This window comes from Pongo abelii, chromosome 16 (genome assembly GCF_028885655.2).
Source record: "Pongo abelii isolate AG06213 chromosome 16, NHGRI_mPonAbe1-v2.0_pri, whole genome shotgun sequence".
NCBI classification, from domain to species: Eukaryota; Metazoa; Chordata; class Mammalia; order Primates; family Hominidae; genus Pongo; species Pongo abelii.
The window spans coordinates 39,883,041-39,907,147 of record NC_072001.2 but is presented as its reverse complement, the minus strand read 5'-3'; the positions used below and the strand labels follow the sequence as shown (position 1 = coordinate 39,907,147).

The following is a 24,107-nucleotide window of genomic DNA, read 5'->3' as shown; positions in this document are numbered from 1 at the left end:
AGACCTATATGTTAAAGATATTTTATAAATACGAGTGCAGTCATTGTTTTGTATAGTATTTTATGGATTATAGAAACTAGTCTGTTTCCTGGGTGAAATTTAATTAGCTATCTCTGCCCTTAAACACTTCTGCCGGCCTCCATGACCTTCTCTTAGGGCACCTGGTATATTGCAGCACTTTAACCTGATGCCTTTCAAGAAGGAATCCCAATCCCTTTAATCCCCATCTTCCGTCTGTTTGACCCCTTCTTCATTGCTACACTTAGAAGAATATTTGTGTGCACCCAGTGAGAAGGTTTATTTTGACTTTATAGATGGAATATCTAGAGCTGGAGTCCTATATTCGGGTAAGGTAATACCACAGGATGAAAAATGCAGCCTTGGGTAGTCACACCCCCTATGATGATCAGACACAAATCTGTGCAGGACCTAACCATGCCTATTTAAAATTACTAACTGCAACATGTATTCTCTGTAGAGAGTTCTTAACTTTTTCGTTAATTTCTTTCCTTGATTGATAAGGCTGCCAAGTGTGTGATACCCTCAAAGTAGATGATAATTAAATTCATACCACTTCGTTATTAAACACCTATTTTCCTTCCCAGATTCCCTTGGCAGATAAAACATGATTCCAGCCCACAAGTTCTTATTTTTAGGGCCATTCTCTACAATTGTTAGAATTGTACCGAATCCCTGCACTCTGTAGCTGATGCCAAATGCCAAGCATCAGATTCACAGTAACAGAAATGGTGATGAGCTTAGAATCATTACAACATCATAAACATGTTTTTATTCACCTTGTTTAGCTGGATCCCACCCAGTCTTGTTTGAAAAGTTCAGAAACCAATTTCTTCTCTCATGTAGTTTTTTTTTTCTTTTTGAGTCTGTGTCATAATTTTTTATTTTCAGTTACCTTCCAAACACCCCATGAAACGTATAGAGCACATGTTCAGGGGTTACAGATACTAAACTGGCAAATATGGTGGTACACGATAACTTCCTGGAACTAAAGTGTCAATGTAGAATATGTGCTTAATTGAACACTCCATGACACGGTTTGTAGAACACTGAAATACCTACCCTAAGAAAAGTGTGTAGAACCAGAGACCTTAAAGTTTGTAGATTATACCAAACAAAACTATATACTTTCTTAAGAATATGTATTTTTGTCAGTTCCTGTTAATCCAAGGTAGCTCAAAGGTGGTATGTTGAAGCCCAAAAATGAATTTTGAAAAATGTAACTCTTAGAGAGTTTGCTCATGCCTGTAATCCCAGTGCTTTGGGAGGCTGAGATGGGAGAATCACTTGAGGCCAGGAGTTCAAGACTAGTCTGGGCAACATGGCAAGACCCCCAGCTCTACAAAATATTTAAAAAATTAGTCAGGCATGCTAGTATGCACCTGTAGGCCTAGTTACTTGAGAGGCTGAGACAGGAAGATCACTTGAGGCCCGTATCGTAGCTCATGGATGCTGCAGTGAGCTATGATCATGCCACTGCACTCCAGCCTGCGTGACAGCACGAGACCCTGTTTCTAAAAAAAAAATTTTTTTTTGAGACAGACTCTCGTGCTTTCACCCAGGCTGGAGTGCAGTGGCATGATCTCAGCAAACTGCAACCTCCACCTCCCAGGCTCAAGCGATTCTCTTGCCTCAGCCTCCTGAGTAGCTGGGACCACAGGCGTGTGCCACCATACCCAGCTAATTTATGGTTGTATTTTTAGTAGAGATGGAGTTTCATTGTGTCAACCAGGCTGGTCTCTAACTCCTGGCCTCAACTGATTCACCCACCTCAGCCTTCCAAAGTGCTGGGATCATAGTTGTAAGCCATCACACCTTGCCTAAAAGTACATTTTTTAATTTAAAAAAAAAAAAGAAGGCAGTACACCTAGGAAAATTTCATTTATCTGCAAGCCTCAGTATCCTAAAGACATGTAATAACTTGGATCCCATTTCTGAGGATATTTAATTAAGCTTTTTTGAATAAACAAATGCACGTAATGCTTAGCTGTACAGAAATTATCAGTGTCCTTAGCTTCTATTGCTTAGTACTAGGCCAAATAATTTGAAAGAGCCTGTAATTCTTTATCTCCCATATGTAACATGTCAGCCATGACTATTTTACTTTACTCTTAAATATATAATTTATAAATAGAAGTAATGTTGATAGACTCGTTTGACTCCCTTCTAGAAATAAATGACTCATTCTGGATTGCATGTGAGAGCTTCAAGCTGCTCTAAGTAACAATCCATGACAATGAGAAAATTGTTATATTATTCATCTGGGCAGCAGGAAATTAAAAAAATAAAAAAGCAGTCTGCTCCCCTAGTAACTGGGACCTTTTGTATGTTACAGATCACTGAGGGCAAACTTTGCATCAGTTCTGGGCACTGGGCAAATAAACTTATCTCCTCATTTTTGTTTTTGTACCTTGTCATACACTATGTACGTTGTTGGTCATTTAAATACAATTGAATATATGCATTAATCAAAAAGTTATCTTAATCTTTTAATGATTCTTACAGAGCAGTCTTTTCTTTTAGATCATTTTTTTCTATTTGTAATTTTGTATTTATTCAAAATATGTATGTTTGCTTTAAAAATGGGGTTTTCCTTTTGAAAGAAATCCCCTGGAAAAGGGTCACCTCTGTTTTCTTTGGAAATGCAGGAAATCAACATGTCCTCTGGCAGTTATTTTTCCTCATAATATGCCCAGTAAAAGTGGTGGAATCTTGACCCAGGTGATCTGTGGAGCCTTTGCTGATGAATTTGGTGTCACTGCTGTCCTCATTGTTTTGAAATTAAAGAGACAAGTGGTAATAGAAAGAGGAAAACACATTTTTAATGCAGAAATCATTTAGACCTGCAAAGTTTGTTGCCCACTGAGGAAAGAGCTCTGTTAGTGGTGACTGCACAGATCACATGATACAACCTTTTGACAACTGAGTGTCTGCCGGAGACGTCTGTGAGAGATGACCTTTTGACCTAGGAAGGAATGCTGTGAAGGTGGGAATGTACTCTCAGCCCTGACCCAGGAGAGAACGTTGAAAACAGCCCCAGCTTCTCTGCTCACAGGATCTAGCTTGGTTTTTGCTTTGACTGTAGTATCAGACGATAAAAACTTGAGAGGGTTTCCTAAAATTCTTCCAGACCTTTACTATTACTCCCACCCTATGTAATAGAGTGAAAAATAATATGAGTTATCCTATAAATGTGTGCTGCAAGTGACTTGAGAAATCAGTTGTTCTCCCTACCAGCTCATGGGCTAGAACCCACGTCTTGACCTGTTTTCAGGCAGGGAGTTAAGCCCATGCACGTTCCTTTGGGGGCCTTAGGTGGATGTGGGGGGAGTAGGGAGAAAAGAATGAGTCCATTGCTGTAGAAGCATTCCCAGTAGCGATGATCTTCGTAGGAACAAAAATCCATTGTACAGGGCTGTAACCTGAGAAACTTTCTGTTATCGTGCTTGTTTTACTCACCAACATTGATCCCCGGTACATGTGACCCTTTGAAAAGGAGCACCGTGTTGGTGATTCCTCTTATTACTAAATACCATTGTGTTTATAATGGCCATTTATATATGGTTACAGTCCACGCCCGTGTGGTTAACAGGCGTTCTCTAACTCTCTGATGCCACCTGACCAGCACAGGATACAAGCCTCGGCTTCTTGATTACTCTCTTTACCCTGTCTTCTGTCATTCTGTGATGTTCTCTATGAAAACAAAATAGAGAGCTTAACATTGCTGAAAATAGGGTAGCACAAATTCTACTGGGGGGAAAAAAGACAAAAAAGCCTAGTAAAGCCTTGAAAAAAATAGGTTACTTTGTTTATTTATTTATTTATTTTTTCAGTTCCACAATATGTCTGCATGCTTTGGCACTGATTTCTCAGCTAGTTGGGTCCCAGGAGGCCCCATTGAGCCCTGTACTGCTCAGGGAGTTGCAGCTTTACAAAATGGGGGGAAAAATGTAGTTTGTATGAATTGTTCTTTACCTTGGTTTGGGTTCAGAATGGCAGCTGCACTCCGACTTTGTGTGTGACAGCACAAAGGCCAGCAAAACTGAAAAGCAAGTCAGCAAGTAGAGAGACAAAAGCAACGATCAGCTAATACAGCTCCACATGGCCTGACTAATTTATGAGAAAAAAACTGTTCTGTTCATTGGATCAGCACTCTGAGGAGGCAGGTGGAATTGTAGGAAGTTTTCATTGACTCTCCCGAGCAACTAAGGACGCCACGAGAGATTCTTCTCAGTTTGAACTTTATCAGGGTCTACGCTTAATCAATAGAGTATTGGAAAAAGAATTAATTACTAAAGCAGAATAAAACAGCTGCATTTTAAACTAAGGATCCATCAATTCAGTAATCTTCCAGTTACAGGCTAGGTGCCGTGAGGATTTGACTCCATGTAATGAGGAACCCGGGGAGTTTCCTCATGAACAGGCTGGGAATTCACATTAGCCTGTTTCAGCTATTTGTCATTAGTACAACTCATTTCTCTTCTCCTGCATTACAATTTGTATTTTATGTACTGTAGAACCCACGAAATTCCCACATTCATGGGAGGGAGGGCGTTAAGGCGGAAATCATTGTCACCCTGAGAAAGAGTCTTAACCTAGCTCGGCCTCTTTATTCTGGAAGCTGCCGCGGGAGCGGTTCGGAGCTGGACCCTGCTCCATTGTGCCCAGGGTGGGGGTCAGGGCCCCCGCCTGTTGAAGACACACTGGTTTGAACCCAGCCTGGAAATGTTTCATCTATAATTTCCATAATGGTGGATTTCAAGGAGGGCTGAGGAGGGTTATGGGAGATGAATTAGGTTTTTAGTGAGCTCATTAGGAAGCCAAACAGAGTTGAGACACAAGGCAGTGAGCGGGGCTGTAATCAGTTCTGCTCGCTTTGTTCCCTGCCTTCGGGACATGTTTCGAAAACTTTCTGGCGGGGGCTGCCGAGCCGGTGCTGAGGCGAAGCTGCCGTCCTGGTGGCTGACTTGTTGATTTGTAAACCTCTTAATTCATTTTTTTTGTTCAATTTAATCTTTTCTTTCTGAAGGAAAATTAGTTGAATGTTAGCCCTCTTTGCACTATTCACCTCTTAAATTATGCTCATTTTGAAGAGCTTGTTATGCCTGAATAAACATGAAATGACTTGGCATTTTCCCATCAGAGGCACACCCATTTTAACACCATGTATTTACCATTCCTGGAAATGTCTCATTAACTTCTGAAAATCTGCGAGCATGATATTTTGGGCTACTGTAACACACCTCTTGGCAGTCACAGAAGGCAGTTTGGTTAATGCCTCATAATATCCATTTTTATTCTCAACATGAAGAAAGACTCTCTATAGAAAATTGATGCAGTTTGCTCTGCTAATTTTCATGCTCATTCCAATTAATTTAACATGACCCAGATTTTCTTCCTCGGGCTCATCCTGACTAATTAGTAAAGCAACACCTAGAACAAGTTATGTTTAATAACATTGAGGAACACTAGTTGTGAGTGATTTTGATGCTAATAAAGATATTCACTGATGGGACAGATATTTTATGTCAATTATGGTATGTAATTTAGAAGTCCCAATGTGCTGCTTGGAGTATGGAAAGGCTAGCAAATCACTACGGGAGATAATAGTGTTTTTAAGACTTCCGCAGCACCTAAATAACCACTGGGACCAATTACTTTATTTTTTGTGGTAGAACTAGCAGGATTGTTAAATGATTCCATGGTAATGAAAGGGGTGGAGTTGTTGCATTACAAACCTGACCCATATTCACCAGGGCCGAGCTTTCAGTACTTAGTGAACCTTAGCGAGAAAAGAAAAGCAATCAGGGGCATCAGAGAGCAGCATTTGTTCAAGGAGAAGGAGTGGTTTCTCCACCTCTGTGGTTGGCATTCTTTTATCACATTTTTGTCAGTGAGATGAATCAATTTTACTGCTTACAGCAAGGTTGAAGGTGGTGGTGGCTGTGGCAGTGGTGGAAGGTTTCCAAAGTCGAGTAATGTTGTTTAATGTTGAGAGCTCTCCACATTCTCATGAGGAAAACAGTTGAAAGTGAGGCTTTAGGAAGTGGGGGAGAAAACACACACACAGGGAAGAATTATATTTATTATATTTCTAACAAGTATTTCATCAGTGCCTATGATGTGCCAGGCACTGTTCTATGTGCTAGGAGTAAGGAGGGATAGGAAAACCCCAGTGCCTGTCCCCAGGATGCTTAAGTTCATAGTCGAGTGTATATTTCCTATTGTCTTAAGTTGATCGACCACAAAATCTTGGCATGAATTACTCAATAGGGTATAGAAATGTTATGAGGTTTTATAGGAGAATGGGAAATTCTGGACAGATGGACTCTGAACTCTCAGAGATAGCCATCATAGGATGCAGTCAATTGGTGTCATCCGTGTTTCTGCACTGTTACCTGTAAGACCTTGGGCAAATTGCTCCACCTCTCTAAGCCTTAGTTTCTTCGTGTGGAAAATGTCAACCCTCATAGGATGATGAGAATTAAACAAAGGAATTCATATAAAGTGTTTAGCAGAGTGTCTGGAAGAGAGTAAGTGCTCAATAAATATTATTTTGTATTAATGCTGTCGTTATTCTAGAAAACACTTAGAGTGAAAATTTCTCCAGGGGCATGTAATAGAATGTACGCTAATCATTTCTCAATGCTAATTACTGTTGTTGAAATTTGAAATTAGAATTGACAGGAATACTTCCTTTTTCTAAATATCACAAACAGGCTTCTTTCTACATCCCTCTTTAAAAACATACAAAGTTATGCTGGGCACAGTGGCTCAGCCTATAATCTTAGCACTTTGGGAGGCTGAGACAGGAGGATCGCTTGAGCTCACAAGTTGGAGACAAGCCTGGACAATATAGGGAGATGCCATCGCTACAGAAACATTTTAAAAATCAGCTGGGTGTGGTTGCACGTGCCTGTAGTCCCAGCTATTCAGGGGGCCGAGGTGGGAGGATCGCTTAAGCCTGGGAAGTTGAGGCTGTGGTGAGCCGTGATCATTCCACTGTAGTCCAGCCTGGGCAACAGAGATCCTGTCTCAAAAAACAGAACAAAACAAAAAACAATTAAAAACATGCAAAGTCTCCCCACCTCCTGATTTTTCATTGGCAAGTTTTCTATGTGTAAAATCACTGGCTTCTCATAGGTCAGGGCTTCCATTTTTAGAATTTATTTCTACTTTATCTTTTTCATCTGGTCAATATGGAAGGAGAATGTAACTGAGGGAGATTGTGAGAGTGAGGCTAGACATAAAAAACAAGCAAATTGAAAAATAGAAAAAGCAAAAGAAAAGACTTATTACAATTGCTAGTAAAGCTGGAAATAATGCTTTATGGAATTGCCATTTTGGTAGATCAAAAATAGTCAAATATTAGTGATTTCAGCTGGTTCAGCCTAATACTATCATATGCCATAAGTAAGGGAAAGTGCTACAGGCAAGGCAAGAAGTTAGGAAAACATTGACCTCACTTGCTTTATCTGTTAAATAGGGATAATATTCTATGCCCATACACTTGGTTGTGGTAATCAATAATTGAAAAGAATTATTTGAGAGCTGAAAAATTATTATATAGATATGAGGTATTTTTATCCAAGATCACATGTTTCAAAGTTTAGAACATAAGTCTCACAATGACTAGTCCAATAGTTATCTTCCTATCATGTCTTGTGGTTGATGTATAGAGGATATCAACTTCATTTCCCACCATATGTATAGAAAAACTAGATATTTTAGTGGAAATTCTATAGATTTTAAAATATATTTTCAAAATGAAAACATTCTCTTGGTTATATAGTTGTTTTCACATTTTTGATCATTTAAATAATACAGCACTTTTGGGAACTCCAAATTTGCTTGAGAATCTTTGAACCTTCACACACAGTATGACTCAGAATATAAATAGTTGAGGAAGTCATTACCAACTTCAGTAGATGTGCATGAGGTAAATCGGACAGTTACATTTTCACTGTGCCAAGACCCTCTGTTAGGAATACTTTTACAGCTATGAAGTGAAGTTGGCCCCTCTCCAGTGATTACTGACTGGTGGTAGAAATTGTGTTCTACTGGGTCAGCGGTGAATTCCTCACTCAAATGGTGTCGAGTCAGCCGGTTTTTAATTTGTTATCTTCTCAAGAGTGCATTCGCCAACTTTATCACTGAGAAGAATGACTCCCTAGCCTAGTGTGATCAAGATCCGGAAATTTGCTATATCAGCATATTAAGGTTGGACTGCTATTTGATTGGTAGCTCTTAGGTCTGATCTTACAGCAAAGATGTTACTTCTCTCATAGGCTGGTTTACCACAGGTATATGAATAAACTTACTGAGAAAGCAAACCCCTTCCTTTCTTTCCTGGGAAAAGGTTGAACAACTTTTCCTCTCAAACAAAAACCTTTACAGTTCCTGTTTTATTAGCTAACAGGATCTGAATAAAGCCGTGTTGTTGCCCTTCGAGTTGTCTTTCTTCATGACAGAGAATGGGGATATGTCTTGGCAAACTAATAATTACACGGCTTTCAGCTCCTCACCTTTCTAGGAGAAAAAGATGGATGACAATCAGGTATGAAAATGTTTCCCACTTAATAGTAGCACACGTGACCCTTTGCTTTTGTGCCATTTTGAGATATGAGTTTCAGAAGAATAAGGAAGAAGACATTTTTATAAAGCAAATGTGTTTTTCAACCAGTGGTGACTCTATTTTCATTTTTCTTATGTAAATGGGCCTTTCAAATAAGTGAAAGAAGGAAGGAAAAAGAGAATGAAATGGAACTAACCTTTATTGATTATGTAATATGTGCCAAATATCACACATCTCAAAAGTCAGATAGATAACTTGGCCATAATTGGCCGATAGTAAGTGACTGCTTATCCAGGTTCAAAGCCATAAGGCATTGTTTGCCCCACCTCTCACCCACCCTTTAAAAATATGAATTCCATTTCTGTGTAAGAATAGAGTCTGTGTGGTGAATAGAGAGCATGGACTTGAGTTCAGGATTTAGAGTTCAAGACCCAGCTGCATTACCAACTAGCCACATAACTTTAGGCGAGTTTCTTAACCTGTCCGGCTTCAGTTTCTGCTTGTATTAAATAGGAATTACAATACCAAACTCTGAACTGTCCTGTGGTTGAGATAAAGCCTGCCGAAACTGGCATGTAGTAGACACTCCACAAATGTTACTTCCATTTCATCTTTATACGGTGGATTCAGGGATTTATCTGAAGGCATGGAGCAGGCTGGCAAGGGCTAATATTATTTCTGTATTTTCCATTAATTCTTAATCTTGAGAGTGCTCAGTCTTTCATGAATGATGTGGTTTTCCTCTGAAATTGTCTAAGATCTCCAGTGTGGTGTGAGATATTTTACTTAGAAGGAATGGGTTAAGACTGAATTTCCTGAAAGTTTTAAAAAGTAATTTATTAAGAATTACTTTTATTATCTTTCAAAGTTATTATCGGTATTTTATTTTTTTGCAAGTTGGATAGTTCTTCGTTAATGATATATCTTATAATGAGATTTGAACAATGGAGATATTTTTTGTAAAATCTGCCAAGTGCATTCTGACCACCCACCTGACATCTTTATGAAGTTAAAGAAAATCATATAAATCAACACATTCATAAATATCATGTTGAGCTTCTCCTCACAGCTTCTTTCAAATGCTGCCCCAAATCATCCAGAACTTTGCTGCAGTTACTGGGAGAATTCCCACTCCAGCATCTCTGTATTGAATGCTGTACTTTCCACCAAAATGTGTTTTATGCCAAATAACAGGTTTTTGATGATTTAACTATACTTTGCTTATTATTTTTATGAACTTTACTGAGGTATAATTTACATACAAAAATTGCACCCATTTAAAGTGTACAATTTAATAAGTTTTGGCAGTTGTATACTCATGAGACCAGCACCATAATCAAGATACTACACCATTCCATCGTTACCCCAAAATTTCCTTATACTCCTTTTAATCACTCCCTCCCTCTATATATGTCCTCAAGTAACCACTGATCTGCTTTTGGTCATTATGTATAAGTTTGCATTTTCTAGAATTTAATATATTTGAAATCATACAGTATGTGGCCTTTTGTGTGTGGCTTTCTCCATTTAGCATGATTTCAAAATGTACCATGCGGGGTGTATCAGTAGTTTATTCCTTTCTGTTGCTGAGTAGTATTTCAGTGTGTGGATATACTACAGTTTGTTTATCCATTCAGACTGGTTTGTTTTAAGAAAAGAAATAACTAACATTTGTTGATGCACCTTTGCTATTTCAGGTACTACATGAGGCTAGATGTTGTGTATGAAGTCCTTAAGTTTGTTCATAAATATAAAGCATTGGGTACAAAGTGGAGACACAATATAAGTAATAGCTCTTTCTCTCATGATTTCATTTAATTTTTATGATTAACCTGTCAGGTATATGTAATTTTTCCCATTTCACAGATGAGGAAACTGAGGTTCAGAGGGTTAATCTTTTGACTGAGGTCATACTCAACCAATAAGGAATAGATCCGGGGCTGGTCCAAGTGCAGTGGTGTCTACAACTAATTGATTAAAACCAGTCACAGGTTTCTTCATTTCTTCTTCACTCACACTCTTTCACTTTGACTAGTCTTAACAAATATAAATAAGAAATCGATCTGAAAATTCAACACAAGTTCTGTTTTATTCCAGAACTCATGCTTCTTCCATCACATCACCATTTCCCCCCATAAGTATGTGCTTCTGTGTTTATGTGAGGAGGGAGTGGAGGGGCAGGGTGGAGGGACAAGGACTGCATCGGAAGCCAGTCTCCAGTGTACAAACAAAGTAGTACAACTGCCCAGAGAAATAGAAAAATGTCAGGTATTTAGTAAAGTATGTAGGATACTCTTCCAAATTTAGGGCCCCTGTTCTCTATTGTCTGTTTCAATAAAGTTGCTTCTTCCGTGGAGTGTATCTTACAAGTTAATGCCTTTGAAATTTATGACACATCAACTCTATGGCCAATTTACACCTCTTAGAGACAAACATTCTAGATAGTTTCTGTTTCCAAATTTTAGATATAAACCCACAAGGCATAAAAGCATATTCCAAGAAATAAGAGAGCCCCTCCATCCATTCATTTAATAAAAGCCTAGGCACAAACTATACCCATAACATATATGAAGTTCTAGGAATATGAGAAAAAGAGATACGGTTTTTGACTTTGAAGAAGCTTTCAATAATTGGGTAGAAATGTAGGCGTGGGATGTGTGTGTGTGTATCTGTTTGTGGAAGTATTCTGGAGTTCTAAGTGTTAATGTAAGCCTTGGAAGAGCAAATATTTGGGCTAGGGTTCTGCTATGATGCAATAGAATTGAGAGTGGAGAAGGATTAATTTTAGTATGAAAGTCAATATACATTCTATAATGCATATCTTTGTAATACATTCTATAATGCATATCTTTGTAATATAAACAGCATAATATCTATTGCAAATGTTTTCAAGTACGTATGTTTGTCCATACACAAGGTGCTAAGACAATATTAGTAAGTGGCCTTGAAATCACATTGTTTGAAACAATTCGGAAAAAATTATGGATACCTTCAAGTTCAACTACTAGGCTTTTATATTTCTTCCAGCATGCTTATTTGTAGTGGGAGGCCAAAATCTGGTCTTAAAAAAAAAAGGGCCAGGTGTGGTGGCTCACGCCTGTAATCCCAGCACATTGGGAGGCTGAGGTTCATGAATTGCCTGAGCTCAGGAGTTCGAGCCCAGCATGGCCATCGTGATGAAGCCCCATCTGTACTAAAAATACAAAAAATTAGCCAGGCATGGTGGCACACACCTGTAGTCCCAGCTACTTGGGAGGCTGAGGCACAAGAATTGCTTGAACCCAAGAGGCGGAGGTTGCAATGAGCCAAGATTGAGCCACTACACTCCGGCCTGGGAGACAGAGTGAGACTCTGTCTCCAAAAAAAACAAAAACAAAAACAAAAACAAAAAACCACAACTTTATTGAGATATAATTCACATATTATACAATTCATCCCTTAAAAGCTTATAATTCAGTGGTTTTAATATATTCACAAAGTTGTTCAATCATCAACACAGCCGATTTTAGGACATTTTCATCACCCCAAAAGAAACCTCACACCCATTAGCAGTCATTTTCCATTTTCCATGTACTTTATAGGGCCTCAGTGTCTGCTGTTCTTTACTATATAGGCTATATGAAGAATGATCAACTTGTGCTATCTTAGATTATTCTTATTAAGCAGCCACGTTATTTATTTCTCTAGGGCTATTATGTGTATGTTGTAGATATTCGTTTGCATTCTATTACAAAAACATATCTTCTTGGTCTCAAATAATGGCACTACATTTATTTAAAGCAATCATCATAAATGGAATATCTGAATGCATCGTTTTACTTTTAAAGTGCTAGCAATTTAATTTATAAACTTCTTAAACAAAAATTCAAAGTTTGATTAGGAAACTCTATTGTATGAAAATGTTCTTTGAAAAAATGTTCAAAATATAGTTTTCTAATAGCTAACAAATATGTTCCAAATTTGGTGTGTTAATGGTTTAAAAAGTATTCACCTAAAACCAGTTATCAACTCCATAATACTATTGTTCATTTTTTCTATAGGTAACTGTCACTAGCTTCCTAAAAACTTCATAAAGGGCATGTTGATATATATCTCTAACTAGTTATCTTAGTTAACATTATTATTATAGAGACGGCTATCTTTTAAGATAAAGAGTTATTGTGGGTTTTTTTCACACTATTTAACTTTCAAAGTTTCAAAGTTACACTTTTATTAAAATATTCTTTTGTTTTCATTTTACAATAGTTGGCAAAGTGGAAGAAATATTCAAAAAACCTTCATTTTTGTTGTTCTGCTCTTTGAAATGATATCTGCTGATATAAATTCACAGAGCAATATCATCTTAGGAATTAAAACTGATCAAACATTTTATGTTATAAAAATGTATTGTCTTATTTTTGTTTTAGATAGCAAACTTGATAATGAAGTAAGGACTCTTAAAAATGGAATGAAATAATTTCTGTTACAGATAGAACTTTGCTTTTTTGTTATTTCTTCCAACAAATTTTATTATTGGTAAATACTTAGTTGACATTTAATGTTTCATTTAATATTAAAGTATGACAAAAGAGACAATAAGTTAGAAAATCCTATAGTTATTATTGATCTACACTAAAACATATAGTATAGGTTTGATGTAGTTAATACATTCTTGGAAGCAGACTAATTATATTCTAGTTTTGGTTTAAAATGTTAAAAATGTGTTTTATATAAACGGCCTTTTGTAGGAAATTCTTTTTGCAAATATAAAGGCCATATCTTTCCTTGAAAGACCTGTTGATTCAGAGATGTTAGCCAGCTATCTTTACTAAAACACTTCACAACGCTAAAAATAGTCCACTTCAGTTAAATATGGATATTTTAAAAAAGAAAATCCCAGTTAGACTGCAACAGAAGGACATTTTGTGTGACAATATTTTGCATGATTAAAAATTTAAACAGAATAACAGCTATTTATATTTACAGTTACATGAGAGTAATTACTAAAGCAGACAAAATACTTAGAGCATAATTTAATAATGTTTTCCTCTAGCAAAGGTGCCAAAATTGTTATTTGCATAATTTTCACAATTTGTACTGAAACATAGCTAAGTGAAATTGGGAAGACACATCTCTCCGACCACCTTTTTTCTTCCGTAGGAGATGTGAGAATGAGACTCATATATCATAACAACTCATTTTTGTATAATTTTCCATAAAAACCATGACCCTTGTGTCAAACTATTAGGTGAAAGAGATGGGATCCATTCATACTTTCTCTTTTAGGGTCTTTATTTCAATGGCCAGCCTCAGCCCAACTTCAAGGCTCCTAATTATAACATTTACCGGTTCAAAGATTAACCTCCTGAGAGGGGCATTCTGGGCTCTTGGTAACTTGATCAGGTTGGTCTTCTCTTGGTCTCGCTCTCTTTCTGGTTCTTTGTATCACAGGAGGGAAATGATGGTATCTGGCACATTCCTAGGATGACTTGAAGATAGCAGCCTTCTGTGTTTAGGGCTGAAGGATTGTGAACTCTGTTAGCTGAAATGCCACTCTAGGGAGGTGAACAGAACATTAAAAAAAGCTTTAGCTCTAGGTAGTGTAGTGCAAGTTGAGTCAAATTTGAGAGCTGGGACTTGAGTGGACATTTGTCCCTGCTTTCTACCTTAATAAAATCTGAGTGTTAACTGTGGAAAAGGACATTTGAGAGATCGCTAAAAATGAATCATTAGAGTGCCCAGAAGAGCTTTATTATGATGTACTGTGAATAACTTCAGAACATACTCTGTACTTTTATATGTGCTTATCAGGTAACTGAGTAACAAGTACATTCTTTTATCCTGCACCACAGAGATTAAGCAATCTGCTGAATTATAATGGCAAAGGAATATACTTTTCTACTAGAGTCAGTCAGTATCCTTTAGAGAATTCAATGGGACACTTAGGAGAACAGATATCCTTTCTTAAATATTTTAAAATTGGTAAGCAAAATATATATATATTTCAAATGACAATGAATTAAATATATATATATATTTTTTTTAAACAAGAATAACCACATTTAGTGAAGAATAGGCTAAAAGTGTTGGAAGCTTTCATTCTCTTCTGCTATAAAGCATTAGACTGTTCCAGTCAATAAACAAAGCCATTTTATGGTTCCTAACGGGTAAATTGAGGGGACTGATTTGGTCAAGGACCAGTATGAGGATGTTTCTGTTCAACAGTTAACAGGATTCAACATGATATGGAAAATACAGGCGTGCAAAACTATACTACGACACTCACATTGCCAGCTAAAGCCTAAAACACAGCCACATTTACATATGTGTCCATCTGTCTGTTTTTACACTTTATTTTTCCAACCAGTGGGTGAAGTGGTTTTCATCCAAGCTGCAGTCTGAATTTTTTTTTTCACCCACCACTTTCCATTATATCATATAGATGCATATTTTAAAGTGCATGTTATTTGTCTCTGGACGCACATTTGCACAGCCTTGGCTGGGTTTTCCTTTCTCTTCTGGAAGGTTAGCTCATCTCTACAGGCCTGTCTGCTTTGCAGCTGCCTGTACCAGCCAGGTTGTCTTGGGATCACTGAGTTAGTGAGCAGTTTGTTGCCTTCTCCAGGTTGTAGAAATCTCCCATCCCAGGCCTGAGTGGAGCTGCGGCGGCCACAGTCTGGGCTGGCCAAGCCAGTAAGAATGGAAGTGCTTTCGGTCTCTTCAGTGGAGAGCCTGCGTAAATCCTGTGTAAATAGAGGGAGGATAACAAAGAATGAGCCCCTGCAGCTCTGAGCATTTGGAGCCATTTGGGGCTGAATTTGCTAAATGCTGCTTATACCGCCTGAAAAGTTGAAGAGAAAGGAGCATAAAATCCCCTCTTTTTTTTGCCTTTCTGCTCATACCCCGGGGGGAGGGTGTTCAGGACCAGGAAAGCCTGAGGTAAGCCGATGAAGACTTGTTTTTTCAGTGCTCTTTTGAGTGTGAAAAAGGTGGCCTGGGTCACTGTCCTCTCTTTAATGTCGGAAAACCCACACAGTTAGTAAATGTTGCATGTAAACGAAAGCATTTCATCTCTTCTGCTTCCCTCCATGCTAGCGGGCCATGAGCTAGTCACTTGAAAAATCACAGAAAAATTTCACTTTAACATGTCCGGACAGTTAAGCACAGCAGGAGAGTAAAAGAGATCAGTAATTAGCAGGTCTCACTGCTGGCCCCTCATCCTCCCCATGTTTCTGGGTCTACAGCCCCCTCCCCCCAACTGATCTGATGTGAAAAAAAGGTAAATTGCATGTAGAAAAAAATTTACTTTGCTGATGGTTTTTGGAAAGCAAGTTTTGCAAGGCTATATTCTAAAGCAGAATTAGGCAAAAGCTTCTTCTTCTTTTTTTTTTAATCTCATTTGAAATCCTGATGCAGGTTTCTCAGTGGGATGCCCTAAATTAAACTCTTGGAAGGTAGTCCCTGACAACCACTGAAAGAAAATACCTTTTGGCTCTTAGTATGTTGTAACCCTGTTTTCAAAGTACCATATTTAAGGGGAAAAGGGCATAAAGAAGTGATGACGGAAAATTAGTCCATAAAATACTGTGTGTTGCAGTTCCATTACTACATTATACTTCATTTTTAACTGCAATGTTTCTGAATAACGCAAACAAGCTGGGCAGTGGGCAGTCCCCTCTCTCCTAGCACTCTCTCTTCCCTGTTGGAATAGGGCAGAGTTGAGATGGAGCACCATTTTTATAAGCAGTATATGACATGTGTCTCACATCATCTCTGCATATATGCACACAGTGAAACACTGGGTGGGTGATAACCTAGTGCCGATAGGGCAGGGAGAGTGGAGGGAGGTAACCTAAGGCTTGGTGACTACTAGAAGCCAGGGAATCTCTTTTCTGGGCACTTTCTTCAAAGCAGATTTGTTCTCATCAGGTTCTAATTAATATATCTAGAGGTTCTTGCTATCAAACTGTACATTTCACTAAGATTTGAGTGTTTACTCTTTCTCAGGGCTTGGGAATCAGAAACGCAAAAGCTCACAGACAGACAAACTAGTAAAAGCTCACAGACAAACTAGTAAACAGATAAATTGCAAGAAGAAAAGTAAATAACAGAGGTAAGAACAAACTGTTGAAGAAGTAGAGAGCATAGCACACTAGCTCTGTTAATGGGAGCTGGGGAAAGCTTTATGAAGGAGATTCCTTTTTCACTGAGTTTTAAAGGTTGAATAGGAGTTTGCTAGTAAAGAAGAATGGGAAAGGAGGAAAGAAAAATGAAGAGAAAGGGCATTCAAGGCCAACAGGAAGGATTAAAGGTATGGAATCTTGAAAGATCCCTTGGCTCAGAAAAGTCTTTAAAATTCAGCAGATGTTTCTGCTTCAAAATCATATTTAATTTGAGCTTTAGATCCACAGGAAGTAATCATAAGCCTGTAGATAAAGGGTAGGCTCATATTGGATACACTCATCTGTGCAAAAATTATGAGATGCTTGTTTCTCGGTTCATATTTAATTTTAAGTGTACTGTCATCCAGTGTCTCTCTAGGACATAAATGTGAACATATAGGGCCTCTCTCTTGGCATTTATTTCTTTAGCAGAGAGGTCAAATCCAGAATTTAGCTTCACCCTTCACATCTTCTTCTCCCAGCAGCTTGAGAAAAGGAATAGAGGAGGTGAGCATGGGCTTTGGAGGATACTTTCTGTGTGGCCTTTGACAAGTCATCTAATTTCTTTGTGTCTCAGTTTTCTTATCTGTAGAATGGACATGGTTTTATTCATTTGTTGTGAAGATTAAATAAGGATTGGAACATTGCAAGTACCCAATGGAAGTTACTTGTGGTAATGGTCATAATGAAAGTGACAGCAGTGTGGATAAAGAAGAGACGGGCCAGGCACAGTGGCTCACGCCTGTAATCACAGCACTTTGGGAGGCCGAGGTGGGCAGATCATGAGGTCGAGACATCCAGACCATCCTGGCCAACATGGTGAAACCCCGTCTCTACTAAAAATACAAAAATTAACTGGGCGTGGTGACACGCGCCTGTAATCCTAGCTACTCGGGAGGCTGAAGCAGGAGAATCACTTGAACCAGGGAGGTGGAGGTTGCAGTGAGCCAAGGTTGCGCCACTGCACTCCAGCCTGGCAACAGAGCGAGTAGGACTCTATCTCAAAAAAAAAAAAAAAAAAAAAGGAGGGGACAGTGTTCTAGAGGTAGAGAACTGGTTACTGAAAACACCTACAAACTATAGAAATTTGCATATGTATATGTATATATGTATCTGACTATAGGCAAAAACATTAAGTTCATCTACAAATATATTTCAATAATTGCGCACAAATTGAAGTATTTTAAATAGTGACAATTTAATTTATATAAATTTAGGTTTAAAATAGCACATAACACATATAAGTATCTTTATATTCATAAGTATACCTACTTCCTGGAAATGGGTTGTCTGGAAGATATCAATATTGATATCTGTCTACCTATGTTTGTGTATATATAAAATTAGTGAACTTACATTGTGCAAAATGAAAATGTTAATGAATATGGTAAATTTTTATTGCTACAAAAGAGACAGAAAAAAAGTCTTGTTCCTCCAGATGAGCTATCATTCTTTATTTCCTTAACATATATTTTGTATGAACATATTTAACTATTAAACCTGGTCTAGAACTAGGGAGAAATGACAATTAAATAATGTACCACAAGTTCCCTAAAAGAAGTACCAGTACTGTTAACCAAATACATATTAATTTGTCTTATTTCTCTGAAGAGACATGGCTGAGAGGTCAGTTTTAGGTGTTCGACAGTGTGCCAAATGTCACAGAAGCATTATTCTATCTTTTAAAAAGTGACTTTAAAAGATGTGAATATATCATTGTAATCACAGCTCTATGAAGTGTTTAATAGTACTGCGCAGTGATGACATCAAAGCCCATGAGATCCTACTTCATGGACAGTAGGCTCAAATATTGGTAGCATCTCTGGGCTCTGAGGGCAGTCCGGTGCTCTCCATGTCAGAGTCTTCACTTGGACTGTGTTAAACCAGTTATGAAAATTCTGAGTCTCAAATATAATTAAAGCTCTTGCAGGAACTGGCTGGCTTCTGGAGAAGAGTTTGCACATTTCTATTTGAAGCCAACTTGGACCAGGTCTAGCTCAGTCCCAACCCCAGGGCCCCAGAACTAATCTGTTCTCTGTGCTTAGACCTTTTCCTGTAGAATCAAGCATTGTTTGGATCTGCCATCGATAACAGTGTTCAGACAAGGTGATGCTTTGAAAAGTAAAAGATAATTTACAATGTTAATGTGAGAATACCAGTGGTGGTAGCACTGACTTGAAGTTGCCATGCCTGGACTCCAATTTATCCTTGACCATGTGTAGCTGTGGCATCTTGGGCAAGGATTTAATCTCCTGGCTTCAGTTTCCTCAATGGTAAATGTCAGTTTTGGCGGGGATGGGGTAAGTAGAAGAAGCTGGACTAGGACTGTCTTGGTTGTTGCAATGTTTTTCTGATAAGACAAGGAGGAAGAAGGCCACATCCCTGTGGTATCAGACTCATCATAGCACATCATCACTGCTTTTATCATTTTTTAATTCCAAATCATGTACTTGATATTCAAAATACAGATAGATTTTTGGCTAAATGGAATAAAGCAATATGCCAAAAGATGAATCTTTTTGCCTGGATGGTTGACTTTTTCCTTTCTTTTTGAGATAGGGTCTTACTCCGCTGCCCAGGTGAGAGTGCAGTGGTGCAATCACTGCCCACTGCAGCCTCGAACTCTTGGGATCAAGCCATCCTCCCACCTCAATCTGCAGTGCTCACCACCACGCTTGGCTAATTTTTTGTAGAGAGAGGGTCTCACTATGTTGCCCAGGTTGGTCTCAGACTCCCAAGCCCTAGCAATCCTCCCAAACAGGCCTCCCAAAGTGCTGGGATTACAGGCATGAGCCACCATGCCAAGCCTGCCTAGGTCGTTTTTATGACCATGAATTTTATGAATGAGAATTTTCTTTTCTTTTTTTTATCTTTTTTAAATCTTTTTGTAATCCCAGGTGCACATATATTTTGTATGAACATATTTAACTATTAAGCCTGGTCTAGAACTTAGAATTTAGAATCAATTCTAGCACTAGAATTTAGAATCAATCATCTGAGGATCCTCTCATGGTGTGCCGATGTTCTTCCTTGATTCAGTGGATACACAGCTATGGATATGGATATTTGCCTACACCCAGATGCCGATGGTATCCCAGGATTTAGCTTCCTGCAGTTAGACACTCTCATTATTGCTCTTTTAAGTAGGTGTATGCTGGAGCTACCTACCAGAGCAATGTCGTGCTCTAAGCATAATCTGCTCAGCTAAGGAAAGCATGTGTGACTTCCTTGAGAGCATAGGTGTAAATCCAGCTAGAGATGCTCTCAAAATGCTTCAGAGTTTTAAGACAGGAGGAGGACCCAGGGATTAGATTCAGGCCTTCAGACAACAACAAAGGAGGACAGCAAACCAAGGGGTTGCTCTCTGTGCTTTATGGCAGTGGTTCTCGAGCTGGAGTGGGCATCAGACCCACCTGCAGGGATCATTAACAGGGCCCCACACCTACAGTTTCAGATTCAGTAGGTCTCAGCTAAGACTGAGAATTTGCATTTCTCACAATTTTTTAGCTAGTGCCAATGCACAGAGCCAATGTTCTATAGCTTCTTTCTTTCTGTTTAACTCTTACTACCAGAAGACTAGGATGGGAATTTAGAACACCACGGCTTTCCCACAGTGAATAAGGCCCAGGCCAGATTGCAGTTACTCACTGTGGCTGCTAACCTCATTCATGGGAGTAAAGTAGGATTTTAATTACCTACCTGTTCCTGGGGCTGCAGCTCATTTCAATTTAGGTAATCTAGTCAGTGGCTTCCCAAAGCCAGTTAAAGCACCAGTGCTACTCTGATTGCATAAGCAAACCCAAGGAATTGTTGAAATTACAAATTCCTTTTTCCCGCCCTAGGACATTTTGAATCAGTAGGTCTGGGATGAGGCCTGGGGACCTGTGTTTTTAACAATCTCCTCTGATCATTTAATCCACTTCAGATTTATCTGTCCACAGGCTTTGAGTCTTCCTTTCCATGGTCACACACAATATGTTTCACTAATGCACATTTATTTTGAGTATGTTTACCCAAAACTTAGACTATGCCCTTGGTCAAGGGATTAGCAACCTTTCAAAAGAAGCATGCCCAGTATTTCTTTATATAGCCTTTCATCATCAGAGGTGGCAATGCTGATGGAATGGCCTTTGGTTTAGCTCTGCAAAAAAGCCCTGTGGGTACTCAGCTCTTCAAAGAAGCTCTGTTCCTGGCATGTTTAGAAGTTACTGTGTGCACACAGGTAACCCACTCAGCTGTTCCAGAGGAACAAGACCTTCACCCTTTAGGTATATAATGTGTGCAGTTGCCCCACCGTGGGGGTTGGCAAAAAGTGGGGAGGGCCCTTGCATAAGCTCATTAAGTTCAGTCATTTACTCACCCAACCGACAATCACTGGTTATCTGTTCTGAGTCAGGCATGGAGGTATCTTCTCATAATCAAAAGATAAGCAAGAAACAGTTACTGCCCTCAAGGATTCCACAATTTTGAATCCTAACTTCAGATGCTATCTCCTTACCTCATTTGGCAAGTGCATTTATGCTGGTATACATACCTTTTTCAGCACATAAACTCATTTGGCACATGTGCCAAGGATTGCCAACTATCTTATACACACAACCACACACATGCACACACACACACACACACACACACAGCCTTAAAACAAAAAAAAACCCCACCAATATCCATGTTGAGTTACTAACTCTAGCATCAGCTGCAAAATTTTATTTTAGTTTGCAGTTCACACAGTTGTCTTTCAAAAATTTTCGTTATGCTGTTGTTAGTTCTCAGTGCTGGAGTTGGTCTACAGTCCATTGGAGGAAAAAAACAATTATATTTATTGTTGTGTTTGGGAGAGGAAACTTCCTCTTTTTATAGAGGTATAAACATATATTAGTTTAAAATTTTGTGTCTAGTATCTAGTCATTAATACAAAACTAGACACATTATTGTTTATAATTATTTGTTACACTGGATCTAAATTCAAATATTTTACATTTATATACAACGGGTTGCTTTATATTAAAATTTATGTGATGCTCCTGTCTTCTCCAGTTTAAGTCAGTCATCAAAGGATGCTCAATCTAGCTATATTTTTTCTTGCGCTAAATATAGTGAATCATATAGTTTGAAGGTGTTACCAGCCCTCTTTGCTTTTAAGAAAGAAAAGATGCACTGTGGAAATGTTGTCTCTCATTTTTAAGGTCATTGATTGGGTTAAAAAGGCAAATGACTTTTTTCGTTGAACTTCCTTCGATTAAGCCATTAACCTTTTAAAATAAGTGCATTCAAAAATCTATCAAAAAAAAGCTAAATGAGATTTTAACAAAATCCTGACAATTTCAGCTTAAACATATACACAGAAACCATATGTGCTTAGAAAGAAATATATACACACAGGCATTGTTTACAGAGTGTGTTTTTATATTTGGAAGACATTGAAGGAAGAATTATTCCATACATACATTATCTGAAATGTACATTCAGATAGCCTACATAGATTTCATGTTACAGACAAAGATATCTTTATCCATGGTAGGTAGACAGACAGACTGACTGACTTCAAACTTGCACTTGCAGTGTGGATTTTTTTTCCTCATCTCCGGGTACTGCTTTTCAAAATTGCCTCAGGCTACAGAACAGCACCTCAGATCCCCAAGGCCCACTGCCTGGCTCCTAATAGCCACTCTCCATCTGTGTCACATGAACAGCTGATGAGATCGCTCCAGTGTCTGTATTTTGGAGAGCACATCCACCCAGGTTAAAATGCTAGGGTTGCCAAGGAGCAGTCAGAAGCCATTAGTGTGGGTGAGAATTTGCCTTGCAGCAGTTCCTTGGCATGGTGGAAAGCGTGTGCACGTGTCCCTGCACGAGCTTGGGTGTGCGTGTATGTGTGTGTGTCTCCTTGTCCAGGCGACACTCCAGTGTACATGGGTGTGCAGGGAGGGTGACAGATGAAAACTAGACTCTGTATATCCAGTATTGAAAGAGTCAAACGCCTTTTGTTTTGCTGTATACTGATTCGTTCTTTGACTATATGGGGTCCCTTTTTTTTTTATCATAACAGAAGGCAAAGAAAAAGAGAACAGCAACTTCGGGGTCATGCTCTAGTGTTTGGGCAGATGGAAGGGAGCTGCTTTGCCTTGGGGCAGGGTGGTTGTAATGAAGTGGCCTGTCAGTCTGTAAATAGTGAGGGTCATCTCTTCCATGTGATGGAGGGTATCGCATTGCAGTGAAAATGGAAATGTCAATAAAATTAATCTGCCAGCTCTTTGCTGTAGCTTTTCTGCTTCTCTGGTCAAAGAAGGTTGAGGGTTTTTTGGCAAGAAAGGAAAAGAACAGGTACAGGGAAGCCCACAGAGCAGACCCAGAAGTTAGAAGGCAAGTGGCCCAGTGGGCAGCAGCCCAGTGGCTGTGCTGTAGCACAGTCCGAGAGGAGGGAGCAGGTCTGGGAATGAGCTGATGGATCTCTAGTATTCCTCAGAAAGCTACAGAGCATCCAGCTCAGGCTACATTGAGCACAGAGTTTATTGTTTTAGGCTTTCTTGGACAAGGTTTTTACTTAGCATGGGATTTATGGCATTTACTGCTAATGAATGTCTATTCTTAAATTACAAAAACCCCCATCTCAGTGCAATTCCCAGATGTCCTTCCAGGACCCTGGCTTCTTAAACACCAGCAGGGAGCATAAACTCTCCACTTCTCTGTTTTCCTCTTTCGTGTGGCTCCAGGCTAATGATGTGCAAGGAAAACACAGCCATCTATAAAGCCCCAGTGCTGTCCCCGTATTCTTCATTTATTTTGCATTTGATTATGCCACAAGTCGGGTCTTGTTTCTTTCCTTTTTTTAAAGTTATTAGTTCAAATATTAATGTAGGGATATGGCATATATTGCTGCTCTTGATTGATGCCTTCCCAAAAACAGGAAGACGTGCTCGTATGAATTTTAAGAAAGTAGGGGTCCTGCAATGCCTTGCCAGAAGAGTTTTTCAGATACATAATTTAGATGCCCTCCAGGCAGGCTTTCAAGGCATTTTTGCCGGAGGGCAAGAAAAAATAACTATGACTGTTAAAAGTAAATGATTTTTGCTAATGCACAATTAATGCCAGAGAAAAGCACAGAAGAGAAAGATGTTGATAGAAACTTCTGATTAAGTGAGCACCCTACCTTGATGTGTATCTTTTTTTTTTCGTGATAATGATCAGTGGTGCAGAGAGCTAAAAGTTTTCATGTCATGCAAATACCGACTGCAGGGTCGTATGAGAAGTGTCGAATGTGCGTGCTTAGGAGGTGACAGCTCTAGGAGGGGCTGAGCAGGCAGTGCGTTATGTGCAATGAACAGTGACACAGTTACTGTCACCTATGCAGGCAGCCTAGAATATATAGACTA

General features: G+C 38.8%; 1 protein-coding gene across 1 annotated transcript in view; it reads left to right on the top strand.

The window, feature by feature from the left end:
- MEIS2 (Meis homeobox 2) overlaps positions 1–24,107 on the top strand; it is a gene marked incomplete at its 5' end in the record, with an annotated part of 207,097 nt that overhangs the window by 38,069 nt on the left and 144,921 nt on the right.